Here is a 16,826-nt window from a genome sequence, read left to right on the forward strand (position 1 = left end):
TAAAGGTCGAGAGCATTGAGATTTTACCCAAATTTCATTTTATATATATCCAGGCCGCATGATCTAACGATTTAAACCGGACTTCCGCTTTTTTTCCTTCAAAGTGCGGCGTGCACTACCTCAATGACTTACCCGAAAATACCCGGGTGGTGCGGGGCATGCTATCTGACCCGTCGCGCTCAATTGGCGGGCTGATGTTGATAATTATGGGAATTCCTACAACATGGTGAACACTTGTGGGGGGGGGTTGATGCAAAAGGGTGGGGTGGGGCTTTAGTTCTGACCCTCTTATGGGTAGGCCCTACGGCAGGGCCTTGAAAAAATGACTAAAATTTTCCCAGGAAAATTGAGTTTATATGATTTTCTATGGGATTGACTCATAATTTTCATGTCAAAAAAGGCGGCCCTGAATTTTTGAGAACTGAAGGGGGCGAAAAACTTTCGCGATGATTTTTTTGCGTCACCCCCCACAAGTGTTTGTGAGTGGTCCCTAATAGGCCTATTGGAACTTCGCATATCTTCTATTTTACTAACCCGATTATGTGATGTCACCCGGGTATTGCCGGGTATCGCGGCGTCAGTAGGTGCGATATTGTGGGTGGGTGCAGTGCATTACGCGCGTGCACAAGTGTTAACTTCGCCGGTACACACATGCGTTCGCAAATGTTTGCGATGCACGCACTAATGTTTACAAGTGTTCATGGATGCGATTGCGTACATTGCGGTACACACATTCACAAGTAGGGGAAGGTGGGGCATAACGGAACACTTAACTTTGAGGATGCTCTGTAGCGTCACCATAAGTAATATGACTGTAAAAATTATATGTTCAGTTGAAGTTTGTATTTACCTTTAATATACCATTAACCAATATAACTTGAATCTTACAATTTTGTATAAAAATGAAGAAATATTTTCACAAAAAAAAACCGTTTTGCCCCACTATCGGGGCAAAGCGGAACCCCCTATGGGGCAAAAGCGGCACCCTGGGTGTAAACTTATATCAGTTGTGCCATCAGTAGGCCCTAGGCCTAGTTATATGTAGGCCTATATTCAGTTACAATATTAAGTGGGCCTACCATCTCTGTTGAGTGAGTGGTTAACTTCTTATAGGCCTAGTAGGCCTATAATATGTATGACCAATATTTGATCAGAAAGAAATATTCAGTAGGCCTACCATCTCTGTGGAGTAAGTGGTTAACTTTTAATCATTAATTCTATCTGTAGGTCTATGATATGTCTATGTTTCAGCGAAGTGTTTACCATGTTCGAGTAGGCCCCTAGATAACGCCTACATTTCCTTGAGTGAAGACAAGTTATGTCCAATTGGGGCAAAAGCGGAACCCATCTGTGGGACAAAGCGCCGGGGCAAAAGCGGAACCCTGTTCCGTTATGCCCCACACCTAGGGTTCCGTTTTGCCCCATACCCGATTTTTTAGAAATAGATTGCATGCATAATACATCGTAGTATATAGGCCATGCACTTAATACAGCTCATGGCTAGTACCTTCGTGTTTACAATATACACAATTATTTGGGAATCCGATATTAATGAAGTAAAATTTCAGCGCATTAAACATCTACATATCTTACACCAGACAGGTAGTAATTTTTTGACTCGATCTTGCTCGAATGTCAGTGGATTGTTTCAGATAAAATTTTTGTTGTAAATCCTCGTAGCCATACTTGTATTCCTCAATATAATTTGCATAGACGGCAGTATTGCGAAGGCCTATTTTTCCAGGTGGTTCCGTTTTGCCCCGGGGGTCCGTTATGCCCCACCTTCCCCTATATGCGAATGAATACGCGCGTGCGCGTCTTATCAAGTCTTTATGGGTACGCATGTAGACCTACATGTTCAAGTCTTTATGGGTACGCACATGAGTTTGCAAGTTATTGCGAGTGCGCGCTTGCAGCGTTCGCAAGTGTTTGCAATACACATGTGCATACCAAATGTTTGCAAGTACAAAGCGCACGTTCGCAAGTGTTTATGTTACGCATGCGCGCGCGCGGGCAAGATATTGCAGGTAGGCACGCGAGTTTGCAAGCGTTTATGAGTACTCGCGTGCGTGCGCGGGTTATTGCGGTACGCATGCCCGTTCCCAAGTGTTTGCAAGTACGCTCGCGCGTTCGCAAGTTTTTACGTGTATGCACTCGTTCTCAAGTGTTTATGCGTACGCATGCACGTTCGCAAGTGTTTGCAAATACGAAAGCGCATGCGCAAGTGTTTATGGAGTGCGCACTTGTGTTCGAAAGTTATTGCGGGAACGCGCGGCGTGCGTGCACAAGACATTGCGTTACGCGGTCGAGTTTTCAAGTGTTTTCGATGCGCATGCGGCGTTCGCGAAGTGTTTATGGGCACGCGAATTATTGCGAATGCGCATGCGAGTTCGCAAGTTTTTATGGATACGCGAAAGTTATTACGGGTACGCCTGCGAATTCGCAAGTGTTTGCAAGTACACTCGGCGTGTTTACAGGTAGGCCTACGCACGCATTTGCAAATTATTGTGAAGTGCGTGCGCGCGTGCACAAGTGTTTGTGAGTAGGCCTACGCTGCGCTTGAGTGCAAAACTTATGCCACTGCCATGGCGGATGGCGCATCAGCCAATGACAAATGCCTTGAATGTGTCCGTTTGTTTGAACTTGATGTAGGATCTGGATCTGGATCATCTTGTCTCAGGGCTAGTCGGCCTAGGCCTATATCTGAAACATGTTGAAAAACAATTTCAAATTTTTGGATATTCGCATTTTGACCTTAAAAAACAGGTTTTTAATCCTAGATCCACCATAAATGTTTGGACATTCGAAAATTATATTTTTGGATTAAAATTGTAGTAGTGCGATATCGCTTTAGCCCAACACTTTTCCAGAGTGGATATTGCCCAATGTACAGCAGCAAGCAAAAGGAGTTGCACGCTGCGTCGTATGGCGATACATAAACTTGAGGCCTAAATTTGCAAATAAAACAGGTTAGTAAACATTTAAATTTTCTTTAAAGGTCTACTTGACCTTTGGATACATTGCTGGATGTATATTTCAACTTGGTTTTCCATTTTGTATCATCAGGATATGTTAAAATAGTTAAGCTTACTGAGCAGTTTAAAAATTACATGCCTGCTGCACATGACATGCATGCTGTATATACAATCATGAATGCACCATTCGAGAAACACGAAACAGTGCTTTGAAGTTGACATGCTTGTGACATGACTTGTACTTTGTAGAAGACCCAGTCATGCCAGTTTGGAATATTTGCTGGGGGAAATCAGTGAACAACACAGGTGATCATAAAAGTAAAATATTTGGCTAACTACTACAAGTTGACATAAAAAATAGGTAAAAATATCACAATTACCCATTTTCATGCTTTGCTTCTAAGTATTGAATTTCAGTTGTGACAAAAATTAAATTATCACAGCAAGTCATTTTTTTTGTTTCGGAGGCTTCATGTTAACAATTGTTAAACATTGCAGAAGTAGTTTTTTTGAAAACAACAGTGTTGGGATCATCAAAGCTGTTATTTTCTTGTGTGTATTGAATCAATGATTCTATGTGGCAGATATTGTAGATTTATCACATGTTAATTTTTTCACCCATTTGTTAACCCAGTGGGCACAGGTTAGGATTTCGACGTTGTATCAACGTTGATACAACGTCGAAATCTAACCTAACCTGATTTCAACCCGATTTCAACCTAGAGATTGGTTGAAATCAGGTTGAAATTTCAACGTCGATATAGCGTTGAAATTTCAACCTGATTTCAACCATGTTTGAACCAACTTTCAATGCAAAAATTAAGGAGGTTGAAATCAGGTTGAAACTTCAACGTTGATACAACGTTGAAATTTCAACCTGATTTCAACCAATGTTTCAATGCACAACTTAATGACCTTACATAAAATATTATTAGGACGAAATATGCCTATGCCTAGTATATTAACATGTTTAAAGGTCGAGAGCATTGAGATTTTACCCAAATTTCATTTTATATATATCCAGGCCGCATGATCTAACGATTTAAACCGGACTTCCGTTTTCCTTCAAGTGGCGCGCGGCGTGCACTACCTCCAATGACTTACCCGAAAACACCGGGTGGTACAGGGGCATGCTATCTGGCCCGTCGCCCGCTCAATTGGCGGGCTGATGTTGATAATTATGGGAATTCCTACAACATGGTGAACACTTGTGGGGGGGTTGATGCAAAAGGGTGGGGTGGGGCTTTAGTTCTGACCCTCTTATGGGTAGGCCTCACGGCAGGGCCTTGAAAAATGACTAAAATTTTCCCAGGAAAATTGAGTTTATATGATTTTCTATGGGATTGACTCATAATTTTCATGTCAAAAGGGCGGCCCTGAATTTTTTGAGAACTGAAAGGGGGCGAAAAACTTTCGCGATGATTTTTTTCGTCACCCCCACAAGTGTTTGTGAGTGGTCCCTAATAGGCCTATTGGAACCGCATATCTTCTATTTTACTAACCCGATTATGTGATGTCGCCCGGGGTATTGCCGGGTATCGCCGGCGTCAGTAGGTGCGATATTGTGGGTGGGTGCAGTGCGTACACGCGTGCGTGCACAAGTGTTAACTCGCCCGGTACACACATGCGTTCGCAAATGTTTGCGAGTACGCACTAATGTTTACAAGTGTTCATGGGTACGATTGCGTACATTGCCGGTACACACATTCACAAGTAGGGGAAGGTGGGGCATAACGGAACACTTAACTTTGAGGATGCTCTGTGACGTCACCATAAGTAATATGACTGTAAAAATTATATGTTCAGTTGAAGTTTGTATTTACCTTTAATATACCATTAACCAATATAACTTGAATCTTACAATTTTGTATAAAAATGAAGAAATATTTTCACAAAAAAAAAACCGTTTTGCCCCACTATCGGGCAAAGCGGAACCCCCTATGGGGCAAAGCGGCACCCTGGGTGTAAACTTATATCAGTTGTGCCATCAGTAGGCCCTAGGCCTAGTTATATGTAGGCCTATATTCAGTTACAATATTAAGTGGGCCTACCATCTCTGTTGAGTGAGTGGTTAACTTCTTATAGGCCTAGTAGGCCTATAATATGTATGACCAATATTTGATCAGAAAGAAATATTCAGTAGGCCTACCATCTCTGTGGAGTAAGTGGTTAACTTTTAATCATTAATTCTATCTGTAGGTCTATGATATGTCTATGTTTCAGCGAAGTGTTTACCATGTTCGAGTAGGCCCCTAGATAACGCCTACATTTCCTTGAGTGAAGACAAGTTATGTCCAATTGGGGCAAAAGCGGAACCCATCTGTGGGACAAAGCGCCCGGGGCAAAAGCGGAACCCTGTTCCGTTATGCCCCACACCTAGGGTTCCGTTTTGCCCCATACCCGATTTTTTAGAAATAGATTGCATGCATAATACATCGTAGTATATAGGCCATGCACTTAATACAGCTCATGGCTAGTACCTTCGTGTTTACAATATACACAATTATTTGGGAATCCGATATTAATGAAGTAAAATTTCAGCGCATTAAACATCTACATATCTTACACCAGACAGGTAGTAATTTTTGACTCGATCTTGCTCGAATGTCAGTGGATTGTTTCAGATAAAATTTTTGTTGTAAATCCTCGTAGCCATACTTGTATTCCTCAATATAATTTGCATAGGCGGCAGTATTGCGAAGGCCTATTTTTCCAGGTGGTTCCGTTTTGCCCCGGGGGTCCGTTATGCCCCACCTTCCCCTATATGCGAATACGCACGCGCGTGCGCAAGTCTTTATGGGTACGCATGTAGGCCTACATGTTCAAGTCTTTATGGGTACGCACATGTGTTTGCAAGTTATTGCGGGTGCGCCGCAGCGTTCGCAAGTGTTTGCAAGTACACATGTGCATACCACAATGTTTGCAAGTACAAACGCACGTTCGCAAGTGTTTATGTGCGCGCATGCGCGGGCAAGATATTGCAGGTAGGCACGCGAGTTTGCAAGCGTTTATGAGTACTCGCGTGCGTTCGCAGGTTATTCCCGGTACGCATGCCCGTTCCCAAGTTTCTGCGAGTACGCACGCACGTTCGCAAGTTTTTACGTGTATGCACTCGTTCTCAAGTGTTTATGCGTCACGCATGCACGTTCGCAAGTGTTTGCAAATACGCAAGCGCATGCGCAAGTGTTTATGGGCACGCACTTGTGTTCGAAAGTTATTGCGGGGAAGACGCCGCAGCGTGCGTGCACAAGACATTGCGTTACGCGGTCGAGTTTTCAAGTGTTTTCGATCACGCATGCTGGCGTTCGCAGAAGTGTTTATGGGCACGCGAAAGTTATTGCGGGTGCGCATGCGAGTTCGCAAGTTTTTATGGATGCGAAAGTTATTACAGTACGCATGCGAATTCGCAAGTGTGTGCGAGTACACTCTCGCTTGTTTACAGGTAGGCCTACGCACACGCATTTGCAAATTATTGTAGGTACGTACGCGCGTGCACAAGTGTTTGTGAGTAGGCCTACGCACACGCCGAAAGTGCAAAACTTATGCCACTGCCGCGGCGGGATGGCGCATCAGCCAATGACAAATGCCTTGAATGTGTCCGTTTGTTTGAACTTGATGTAGGATCTGGATCTGGATCTGGATCATCTTGTCTCAGGGCTAGTCGGCCTAGGCCTATATCTGAAACATGTTGAAAAACAATTTCAAATTTTTGGATATTCGCATTTTGACCTTAAAAAACAGGTTTTTAATCCTAGATCCACCATAAATGTTTGGACATTCGAAAATTATATTTTTGGATTAAAATTGTAGTAGTGCGATATAAACGCCCAACACTTTTCCAGAGTGGATATTGCCCAATGTACAGCAGCAAGCAAAAGGAGTTGCACGCGTACGTATGACGTACATAAACTTGAGGCCTAAATTTGCAAATAAAACAGGTTAGTAAACATTTAAATTTTCTTTAAAGGTCTACTTGACCTTTGGATACATTGCTGGATGTATATTTCAACTTGGTTTTCCATTTTGTATCATCAGGATATGTTAAAATAGTTAAGCTTACTGAGCAGTTTAAAATTACATGCCTGCTGCACATGACATGCATGCTGTATATACAATCATGAATGCACCATTCGAGAAATACGCAACAGTGCATGGAAGTTGACTTGCGTGTGACATGACTTGTACTTTGTAGAAGACCCAGTCATGCCAGTTTGGAATATTTGCTGGGGAAATCAGGCCCGTAGTCTGGATTTATTTGGGGGGGTGCTGATTTTGAAAAAGTGGACCTTTTTTTTTTCTTCAAAATTTTGACCTTTTTGGACTGGGCGGATTTGGACATTTTTGGACCAAGAAAGCATGCGCTCGCAAATGGGACTTCAGGGGTTAAAAGGGGAGATTTTTGTGGTTAAAAATGGGGACTTTTGGGGTTAAAAAGAAGACTTTTGGGCCTTTGGCATTTAAGGGGGGTGGCAAATGTTTATTTTATAATTAACAAACTTAGGCCCTAGGCCTAGCCCTAGACTAGTCATATCGTGCAGCAAGGTCTAGCTTGGATTGTACTGCTGGGAGCATAGGTGAACCCCTAGACTACAGGTCTAGTCATGCTCATGTGCTAGGTCATTGTACTAGTGTTTTTGGTCAGTTCTTTTTCTTTCTTTCTTGCACCCCGGTTCCGAAACTAAAGACGTTTGGAATTTTTCTTTGATTAGTCTGTCTTACCATTCAATGTATAAAGCCTAAATCAGCTCAGCGAACTCAGTTTTTGTTTTTGCTTTTTGCTGAACCATGAAATGGTATCAGCCTATAACAGTGTATGTTACTCGGTTACTAACTAACCTTTTGGTCTGAAATGGACATAACTTTAAATGCCACGAAGGTATGAATCAAATCATGAACCCCCAGTGATGTCAAATGAAAGAGGAAGGAGTAAAGAATATAATAAAAATATTTCCTAACATCAGAGGTCATAAAGGAGTCACAGGGGTCAAAAAGGTCATTTGAACCGAAAATGCTCCAATTGAGCTGAAATTTAAATGCAATGATCATTCTGACATTCTAAACATGTTTAAAATAATTTAATATTCATTTAAGGTCATAAAGGGGTCAAAGGTCATGTTTTCAAAAATGCTCCAATTGAGCTGATATTTAAATGCAATGATCCTTATGACATTCTAAACATGTTTAAAATATTTTTATAAATATAAAATATAATCTCATGCTATATGCCAAAAAATATAAATATAAATTCATTTAAGGTCATTAAGGGGTCATAAAGGGTTGATATATACATGTACCACAATATACTGCCAAAGCCCCATTGTTCAGCTATGAGTACGGTAATCGCTCTAGTTTAAACATGTAAAGAAACTAGAGCAAAAATACTTTACAATTTCCCTCTTTTTGGTCCGAATATTGGCCCTAAGAATTGTTCAGCAGAATGACCCTAAACAGTCAGGAGTAACTATCTTACATTAAGGCTAAGCATATTAATCGTACTGCATGTCTATGTCAAATATAATGTTTCTGTATGTGTAAATTATGGAAATGTATTTTCAAATGATAATCTCGAAATTGTTATTTTTGTCGTTACAGCTGACGTGTTGTTGTGCCACGTGACAATGGAATCAAAACAAGATTGGCCATGCAATAGACTATAGTCCATGACAATGTACAATGTATAAAGCATCAAAAAAAAAGTTTAGATGCAGCCAAAGATTTTGGATGAACTGGCCAATTGAGAGAGCCATAATTTTAATACAAGAGCATGGTCAAATCAAAGATGGAGTAAACTGACACGGCATGACATGGAATAACTCCGACACTGAATAAAGCTAGATACAGTCCAGAGGCGGGTCATTCACATCACAGATCGACCCTCCTTCAAATTCTGCCTTTGGGTCCATCGTAAAGCAGTTGCTGCCACGTACATCAGATCTAACTCAAGTTGTTAGTCATCATTCATTCCATATAGCCCGCAGATGGAATGTACTCACGCCTCACATTCCAGGAACTGTGAAACGGACCAACTTCAAAAAGTGTTTTGGTCAAAAATGTGCAAACCCATCAGCTTCATGATAACAGCTGTTATTGCCTTGATATGTGTCTTGACATAGAAAGAAACAAGTTGAACAACTAAGCAAGCAAATACAGATTCTGGTCTAGATTTTCTTCAAGTAATATTGGTATTGATGACATCAATGTGATATAAGCCTACTGGTAGGGTTGACGTTTTTGATGCTTATCTCCTTCAGCTAAAACTGAGCACAAGGATCCTTTAAATACATTGAAGGGTGGATTGCAGGGGATCACCCCGGTACTGTTGACTGTACTTCAAAAATACACTCATTAACTCTAGGTTCCAGAGTTCTCCTCGTCTGGTTACAAATGTAGCGTTGAGGAGTATCAAAGCAGAAGCAGAAGCAAACGCAGAACAATTCCAAAGCTATTGATCACACTATCTGTATATCAGTCTAAGAAAGTTCTGTGAAGTTCTTCCATGAGAAAAATAGAAATATTCAGTTATATAATCTATCAACAATTTCCAGTTTAGTTATATGTTAGTGTATCAAAAGTCAGGACTTAGAAACCATAATTATGTTAAAGATACCTTACATGGTATCAGAAGTTTTAAGTTAGTTGTAACGTGAAAAGAAGAAAAACTTGACATTTTTACTCAGGATTTTTACTTCATCTTAATACTAATTACGGCGTGTCCGTCCGTCCGTCCGTCCGTCCCTCTGTCCGCTCGCTATCGCGTTCGCGTCAGCGCGGTTCGCGTTCACGCGATGCACTATCAGCGTGCTCGCGATGCGCTATCCCATGTCTATATGCGCTATCGCGGAGTATCAACGGGAGTGTGCGCGGAGTACAGTACGCGCATCGGAAAAGCAGTGTGACTAACAGGTGCATCTCATCGGACCAATAATTATAGGCCTTATTTTCAACACATATTCAGGGCTGTCAACTTTTTGGAATTGCTTGGCGTGAGACAGAGGCGTGCAGGATTTGCCGACTCAATGTTCATTTTGTACCATGATTATTTGAGCCACGGCGCTCGAGACAGTGGGGGTACGGTAGGAGTAACAAATTATTCATGACGATGCGTGAGATTTTACTCATTTTGCGTGAGATTTACTACCTAGGCGTGAGATTATACTACCTTGGCGTGAGACCGTGAGAAAGTGCCCCAATGCGTGAGACTCACGGCCAATGCGTGAGAGTTGACAGCCCTGCATATTTCAATACCGAACACGTGCACACACCAAACACGTGCATCTCATCGGACCAATAATTATAGGCCTATTTCAGCAGAACATGACTATTTCCGGAAGGCATATGAACCGTTTTTTGCGTTCACGTTTCTCGCGATTGATTTCATTACTTTAGTAACGGCCTACCCAGCAAACACAAAACGTTTTCGACATCATTCGCAAAAGGTTGTCAGAAAACGTTTAAATGTCGGGTTATATAAAAGGAATATTAAGAGTATAAAACGGTTTCATAACCTTAAAAAAAATGTTGATAATCTACTGCTCAGCAAACAAAAATGTTTTACAGAAAACGTGTAGGGCCTAAATGTCGGGTTATATAAAGGGTATAAAAACGTTTTGATAACATTCCAAAAACATTCTTGAAAACTTGATACAAAACATTCTAAACAGAATCTTATTTTGGGAAAAAATTTTCCCAAAATATTTGCAATAACGTTTTCAAACGTTTTTATGACCTTCATGTAACCCGACATTTAAATGTTATTAAAATGTGTTTTTTTTTCAACAAGAACATTTCTGTGTTTGCTGGGTTCAAATATTTTAACATAATGTTATTTAAGTATTGACAAAAATATTGTTGTAGTGTGTTTTCATACAAAACGTTTTAAACGTTATCATGACCTTTATATAACCCGACATTTTAATGTTATTAAAACGTTTTCACTTAAACCAAAAGCCAAAATATAACTTATTTAAAACATTTTTAAAACGTTTTTGTGTTTGCTGGGTATATCCACGTCCAGATACTAATTTCGGTTTCTCTAAATGTGGTAACAGGGCAGGGCTTGGAAGAGGCGAATGATGGGTTTCAGATTATGGGTAGGCCTACCGAACTACCGAAGTAAGCATCACACCTATAAAAACAAACAGAGTTGATTAAGTTGTGTAAAGTTGGGTCTTGATCATTGAGAGATGCATTTCATAGTAGTTTAAAAGTCAGGGCAGGTATATGGGTAACGGGTTTGGGTAATTAGAAATAGGCCTATCACGAGAAGCGCCCGACCGAGAACCATGAAATCTAGTTAAGTATAATGGGCACGTTGCATCCAGTACATTCTTAAAGGTTCCAAAAGGGTCAAGTTCTAAAGTGTCCTCCTAGTACATAGGCCTATGGATAACCCTCACACTTTAACATAAAATACTTCTTGAAAATTAACGAGTTCTTTTGAGAACCATCACAAATCTAATGTGTTTAGGTTCTAAATGTCCAGCTCGTAACACTTTTTAAACAAATACACACTTTTTAGGAAGGCTCCGCCTATCACAACAATATGCCCTATGTAAGAAAAATAATTATCAAGCACGAATCACGTGGTTTTATCTAAAACAAACTCATGGCGACCATGTGATTCGGGCTTGATTATTATCTTTCTAACATTTATAAGGCATGATATTATGATTGCCGGAGCCTCATTAAAGTGCTTAGGAATAAAAGAAAATATTGTTTTCCACATTTTCACGAAACGATTGGTATTTTTGGCAACACCAACTCCTAAACATCACAAATAAAAAGCTTACATATCTAATTTCTAAAAGTTTAAACTGACTTTCAGCACAAATATCCAAGTAACCTTGAATTGTCGATGTGTGACACACATCGTCATCAGAAGAAGTCCTATGATGTTGTTACTTATCTAAACATGTCGCTTTAATAGCTAAACGTTAGCATTTAGAGTGTTGAAGACGGGGGTATAAGTGTTTAGGATGCGTTTTGATACAAATTGTATCAAAGTATGACACATGTAAAGTAACTTGAAAATCAAAAGGACGGAGCTGATTTTATTTTGGATTTATGATGTGTATGATAATATGTTTTATAATATGAAATCATAACAACTTACACTGAATTTCAAAATCTATTGAAATCGCATATCTATGTTCTAAAGACAGAATTTTTTTTGAATAAGGACCTTAAAATATCCCAATTTTTGATCCTTTTTAACCCATATTTTTAATTATTCAAAAATTGTTTTGAATCTTTAGAACATAAATATGCAGTTTTTTTGTGTGCGTTTTCCAGCTAAAAATAAAGGCGGCAGCCACTATGAAATTGGCTATACCATCTTGAAAAAATAATGGATTACCTCATATCCAAAATAATTGTTCTACAGCTAGAGCACTATAATATTTCTGGTTGATTTTATACCAATAATAGGTGAAAGAGGTGTCCTGTATATGTACATGTGTTTGTTGTTGTTGTTTTCAGGCAGTTGTTAAGGCAGCGGCCATTTTAAAAATGGCGGCACATCTTGAAAAAATAAACCAGAATTGTTTAGTCTTTATTGCTGTATTACTCGTGATTATAAAGGTAAACAAAATGCTTTGTCAACTCTTTAATAACATTATGTTAAAATCGTGCATCTATTTTTCAAAAGTGTTTTTAGAACGTTATTAAAACGTTTTATACCTTTATATAAACCGACAATAACACGTTATCTGTAGAACGTTTTGTGTTTGCTTGGCAACTCAACTTGAAGGCTCTACGACGACGTTGAAAAATTGATATGATGATGATATATAAATGTCAAAGTTCAAGGTAACTCGACTTATGGCCTAAAACGCGACGCTTACTTTGCACCTAAAATCTATGGAAAGCTATTTAGGATTTGAAGGGTAAAAATAGGTCAAATCATCAAATTGAGGCTATTACGATAAACTGATATGAAAAGGTGAGAAATTAGCAAAATCGGATACCAAGAAGATTCCAAAAAGTTGCATGTTTACTCAGTGGTGGCCATCTTGAAACAAAAATGTGATTTTTGGTCAAAAATTAGATTTTTGACAAAATGTGTTTTAGGTAATAATGTGATTTTTGGTCATAAATGTGAATTTCAAAATATGTTATTTTGGTCAGGGGTCAAAAATGTGATTTATGGTCAAAAATGTGAATCTTGGTCAAAATGTAATTTTTAGTCAAAATGTAATTTTTGGTCAAAATGTGATTTTTGGTCAAAATGTGATTTTTGGTCAAAATGTGATTTTTGGTCAAAATGTGATTTTTGGTCAAAATTTGACTTTTGGTCAAAATGTGATTTTTGGTCAAAATGTGATTTTTGGTCAAAATGTGATTTTTGGTCAAAATGTGATTTTTGGTCAAAATTGTGATTTTTGGTCAAAATGTGATTTTTGATCAAAAACATGACCGCCGTTCACGGCCCTCCGACTCCATACCCGGTTGACTCCCGCGTATGGATGCCGACTGCACCAGCCCTCTGCACCGACAACGAGGGGGGACCCCGGCGCAGCTCACCACGACTCCACACCCGGTTGCATCCCGCGTATGGATGCCGACTGTACCGTCCCTCTGCACCGACAACGACAGGCGTGACCACTGCGCCGGCTCACCACGACTCCACACCCGGTTGCATGCAGCGTATGTGTGCCGACTGCACCGCCCTCTGCACCGACAACGACGGCGATACCAGTTACCCAGGGGCGATACCAGGCCTAGCCTATAATCATGAATTCATGATAATATTCTCCCAGACGGACCACAGCGGTGAGGTTCTACACGTGTACGTATAAATATATTACTATAGGCCTATAATAATTATAATTATTTAAATAAATATCAGGTTAAAATCGGATTGAATTCAGGTTGAAATTAGGTTGAAATTTCGACGTCAATACAACGTGGGATTCAGGTTGAAATTAGGTTGAAATTTCGACGTTGAATCAACGTTGAAATCGGGTTGAAATCAGGTTAGGGTCGATTTGCAAATACAACGTGATTTCAACGTCGAAACGTCAACCTGATTTCAACGTGATTTCAACGTCGGGTGTGCCCACTGGGTAAGTATGGTGTTTTTTGCATGTGAAGCCTCCGAAACAGGCTTTTATGGGTATCAGTATATTTTTCAAACATTAACCATAATGTAAATTTTTTTTTAAATTTATGACATTCTGCACATATAAAGTAATAATTACAATGCAGATATCAGTATGAAACACACTAATTTAGATATGCATAGATGATAATTAATGTTACTGTTGTTTCGGAGGCTTCATTTGTTTCGGAGGCTTCAATTGTTAACGGAAAGTTTGTATTGGGTCCCATTTTCAAACGGTGATATATATCTCCACGATTTAAAAACATGTGACTTGAGGATCTACTTTGCTACATTTTGATAAATAGATTGGATGAGCTCTTTTATTTATATTTGCACAAGCTTGCTGAACAGTTTGTTTCGGAGGCTTCAAAAAGTTAACGGAAAACGGCTCTTTGAAGTCAAGATTTTATAAAAATTTTAAAAGCTTGCAAATCGACTAATTTTTGTTACCCATTTCAAGTTAAGATAACAACTGTTATGAATCAAGAAGAAGTGAAGAAATAACCAAGAATTATGAACCAAAGCTACACCCACAAAGTTTGTTAACAATTGTTAACGGAAAATGAAGCCTCGAAACAACAAATATCAAGTCCGGTTCTCAAAAATACAGGGCTGTTCACAATTAAATCTAATGTGGCAGTGTTTACTGAACATATGACTGTACTTTCAGTAAAATAAAAATTATCCATGAACTAATTGAAGAAATCACAGGGTTTTACAAAAATGTTACTGTTTTTTATAGGTTTTCAAAATGGCAATATTAAGTACATTTAAGCCTGCTAAAACTGACGCAGTAACTCCCAAAGCTGATTATGCTACCCAAGGTAGCTGCTAACTAGATGACTTATGTGGCCAAAAATCATGGAATTCTGTGGCTTTATTAGAACACTACGGATTAAAATGTTAAAAATCCAAAGTTACACCCTTTACCGTGAAAATGACCATATACTACTTGCTGAATGATTTACAAATAAAAATAAATTTACTGATTTATATAGCGCCTTTTTCCAGAGCTCTTGAAGGATTCAAAGCGCTGTAATTTCACTGCCATGGTGAATCATCACAATCAGATCGCATCATCTGATCTAGGCCAGTTGCAGCCGAAACTGGCGAAGACCTATCCACACTGAGATAACCTCAAAGAAAACATAATCCAAGCTCCAAGTAACCAAGCATTCAAAGCACACCTACAGGCTCAGTAACCACGCTTAATCCCTGCACAAGCTTGGCTGTCATACCCAGACGTTCTGGGTGCTGCCAATACCAGAGTTGAAGTTGAAGTTGAAGTGAGATTGTAACATCCACCAATTATCTGTACAGCTCCCCAAATTCCATGGGGTGAAGGAAGTTTTTGATAACCAAACAACTAATCACCGATTTTTTGAAAGCAGGAGGAAACCGGAGATCCCGGAGAAAACCTGCGAGTAGAGCGAGCATGGAATCGGGATAAACCAAATGCACATACAGTCCTTGGGCACGGCCGGGGCTTGAACCCGGGACCTCAGCGGTGCAAGGGAGGGAACTACCGCTGCGCCAACTCGCTCTCCCTAAATTTACCAGAGGTAATGTCACCTCCAAACACCCCTTTATTTATGACGTTCTCAGGAGAACATATAGCCTATACTAAAATGCAGAAAACCTTAGACGAGCGCGTATTGTAAGGATACATCGCGTATATACTGCGTTGAACGCACTTGTCTCTGATTGGCTGCTAAGGCGATATATTTTTGCTGAGTGGAAATTTATGAATGAACTGTGCGCCGTACGCGTTGTTAGCGCCGAATTTGCAACATCACGGTAGTCGCGCTCGTAAAAGGTTTGCTGCATTTTAGTATACATAACATGATGTCAAAAAGGGCAAGTATGAAAAGGAAGTATGCATATCGCGGATCATCACACACGTACACAAGTTTAGAAGTCATAGTTAATTTGAACGCAATAACAACAAGATTACATACATTCCGTGCATGTCTGTATCATGGTATGATGATATTATATAAGAAAGCTTACCGTGTATGATATAACGTGCCCCATCAACCGGGAAATTCCCGAATGAGTCAATGGAAAATGATCACAAAATATCAATGGAATCGGGACACTTCTCCCGAGATTTAATACTTGAAATTATCTCTATCATACACAAAACATAACTGATGCTTTATGGCGTAAAAACAGCGAGGGTTTATTGCTAAAAACGACAGTATTTTGAAAGAGGAAATAAAAAAAGTTCACTCACCTTTCCCAGCACGATTATGTGACCAGCTGGCCTGAAATATTTAACACAGGGCTGACATCCGGTTTACCAATTCGTATTACTTTTCAGAAAAGGGAATTCCCCTGCAAAGAATAATTACTTGCTATTAAAAATGGGGGATGATCGATTGATCAATCAATCAATAATCAATCAATAGATCGATTGGGATTAATTGCTTGATCACCCAAACAATCATGCAACAATCAAAAATCAATCGCTCGATCAACATATCAATCAATTAGTCAAATACATGACCAATCAATCGATCAATCGATCGATCGATCGATCAATCAATCAATCAATCAATCAAACAATCGATCGATCGATCGATCGATCGATCAATCAATCAATCAATCAATCAATCAATCAATCAATCAATCAATCAATCAATCAATCAATCAATCAATGAATCAATCAACCACCTGCTTATTACGAATCTGATCTTGTCAGGGTTTTTACAATTTATAATATTTTGCAATTTCATGGATATTTTACA

At 39.5% G+C, this 16,826-nt stretch overlaps 1 protein-coding gene and 1 long non-coding RNA gene across 3 annotated transcripts in view; one reads left to right on the forward strand and one right to left on the reverse strand.

Moving 5' to 3' along the window:
• LOC140151214 (protein N-terminal asparagine amidohydrolase-like) overlaps positions 1-16,375 on the reverse strand; it is a 32,423-nt gene extending 16,048 nt beyond the window's left edge. The window contains exon 1 of one of the 2 annotated variants that reach the window (XM_072173473.1): positions 16,313-16,375. The gene's annotated coding sequence lies outside the window, so the exon portion shown is untranslated. Of the gene's footprint in view, positions 1-16,086; positions 16,274-16,312 lie in introns of those variants that run through there. The other variant, XM_072173472.1, reaches the window with a different exon arrangement.
• LOC140149907 (uncharacterized) lies at positions 6,813-8,646 on the forward strand. The gene is made up of 2 exons (XR_011858770.1): positions 6,813-6,913; positions 8,568-8,646. It is a non-coding gene; the product is annotated as an uncharacterized lncRNA (long non-coding RNA).
• Positions 16,376-16,826: the final 451 nt, after the last annotated feature.

This window comes from Amphiura filiformis, chromosome 4 (assembly GCF_039555335.1).
Source record: "Amphiura filiformis chromosome 4, Afil_fr2py, whole genome shotgun sequence".
NCBI classification, from domain to species: Eukaryota; Metazoa; Echinodermata; class Ophiuroidea; order Amphilepidida; family Amphiuridae; genus Amphiura; species Amphiura filiformis.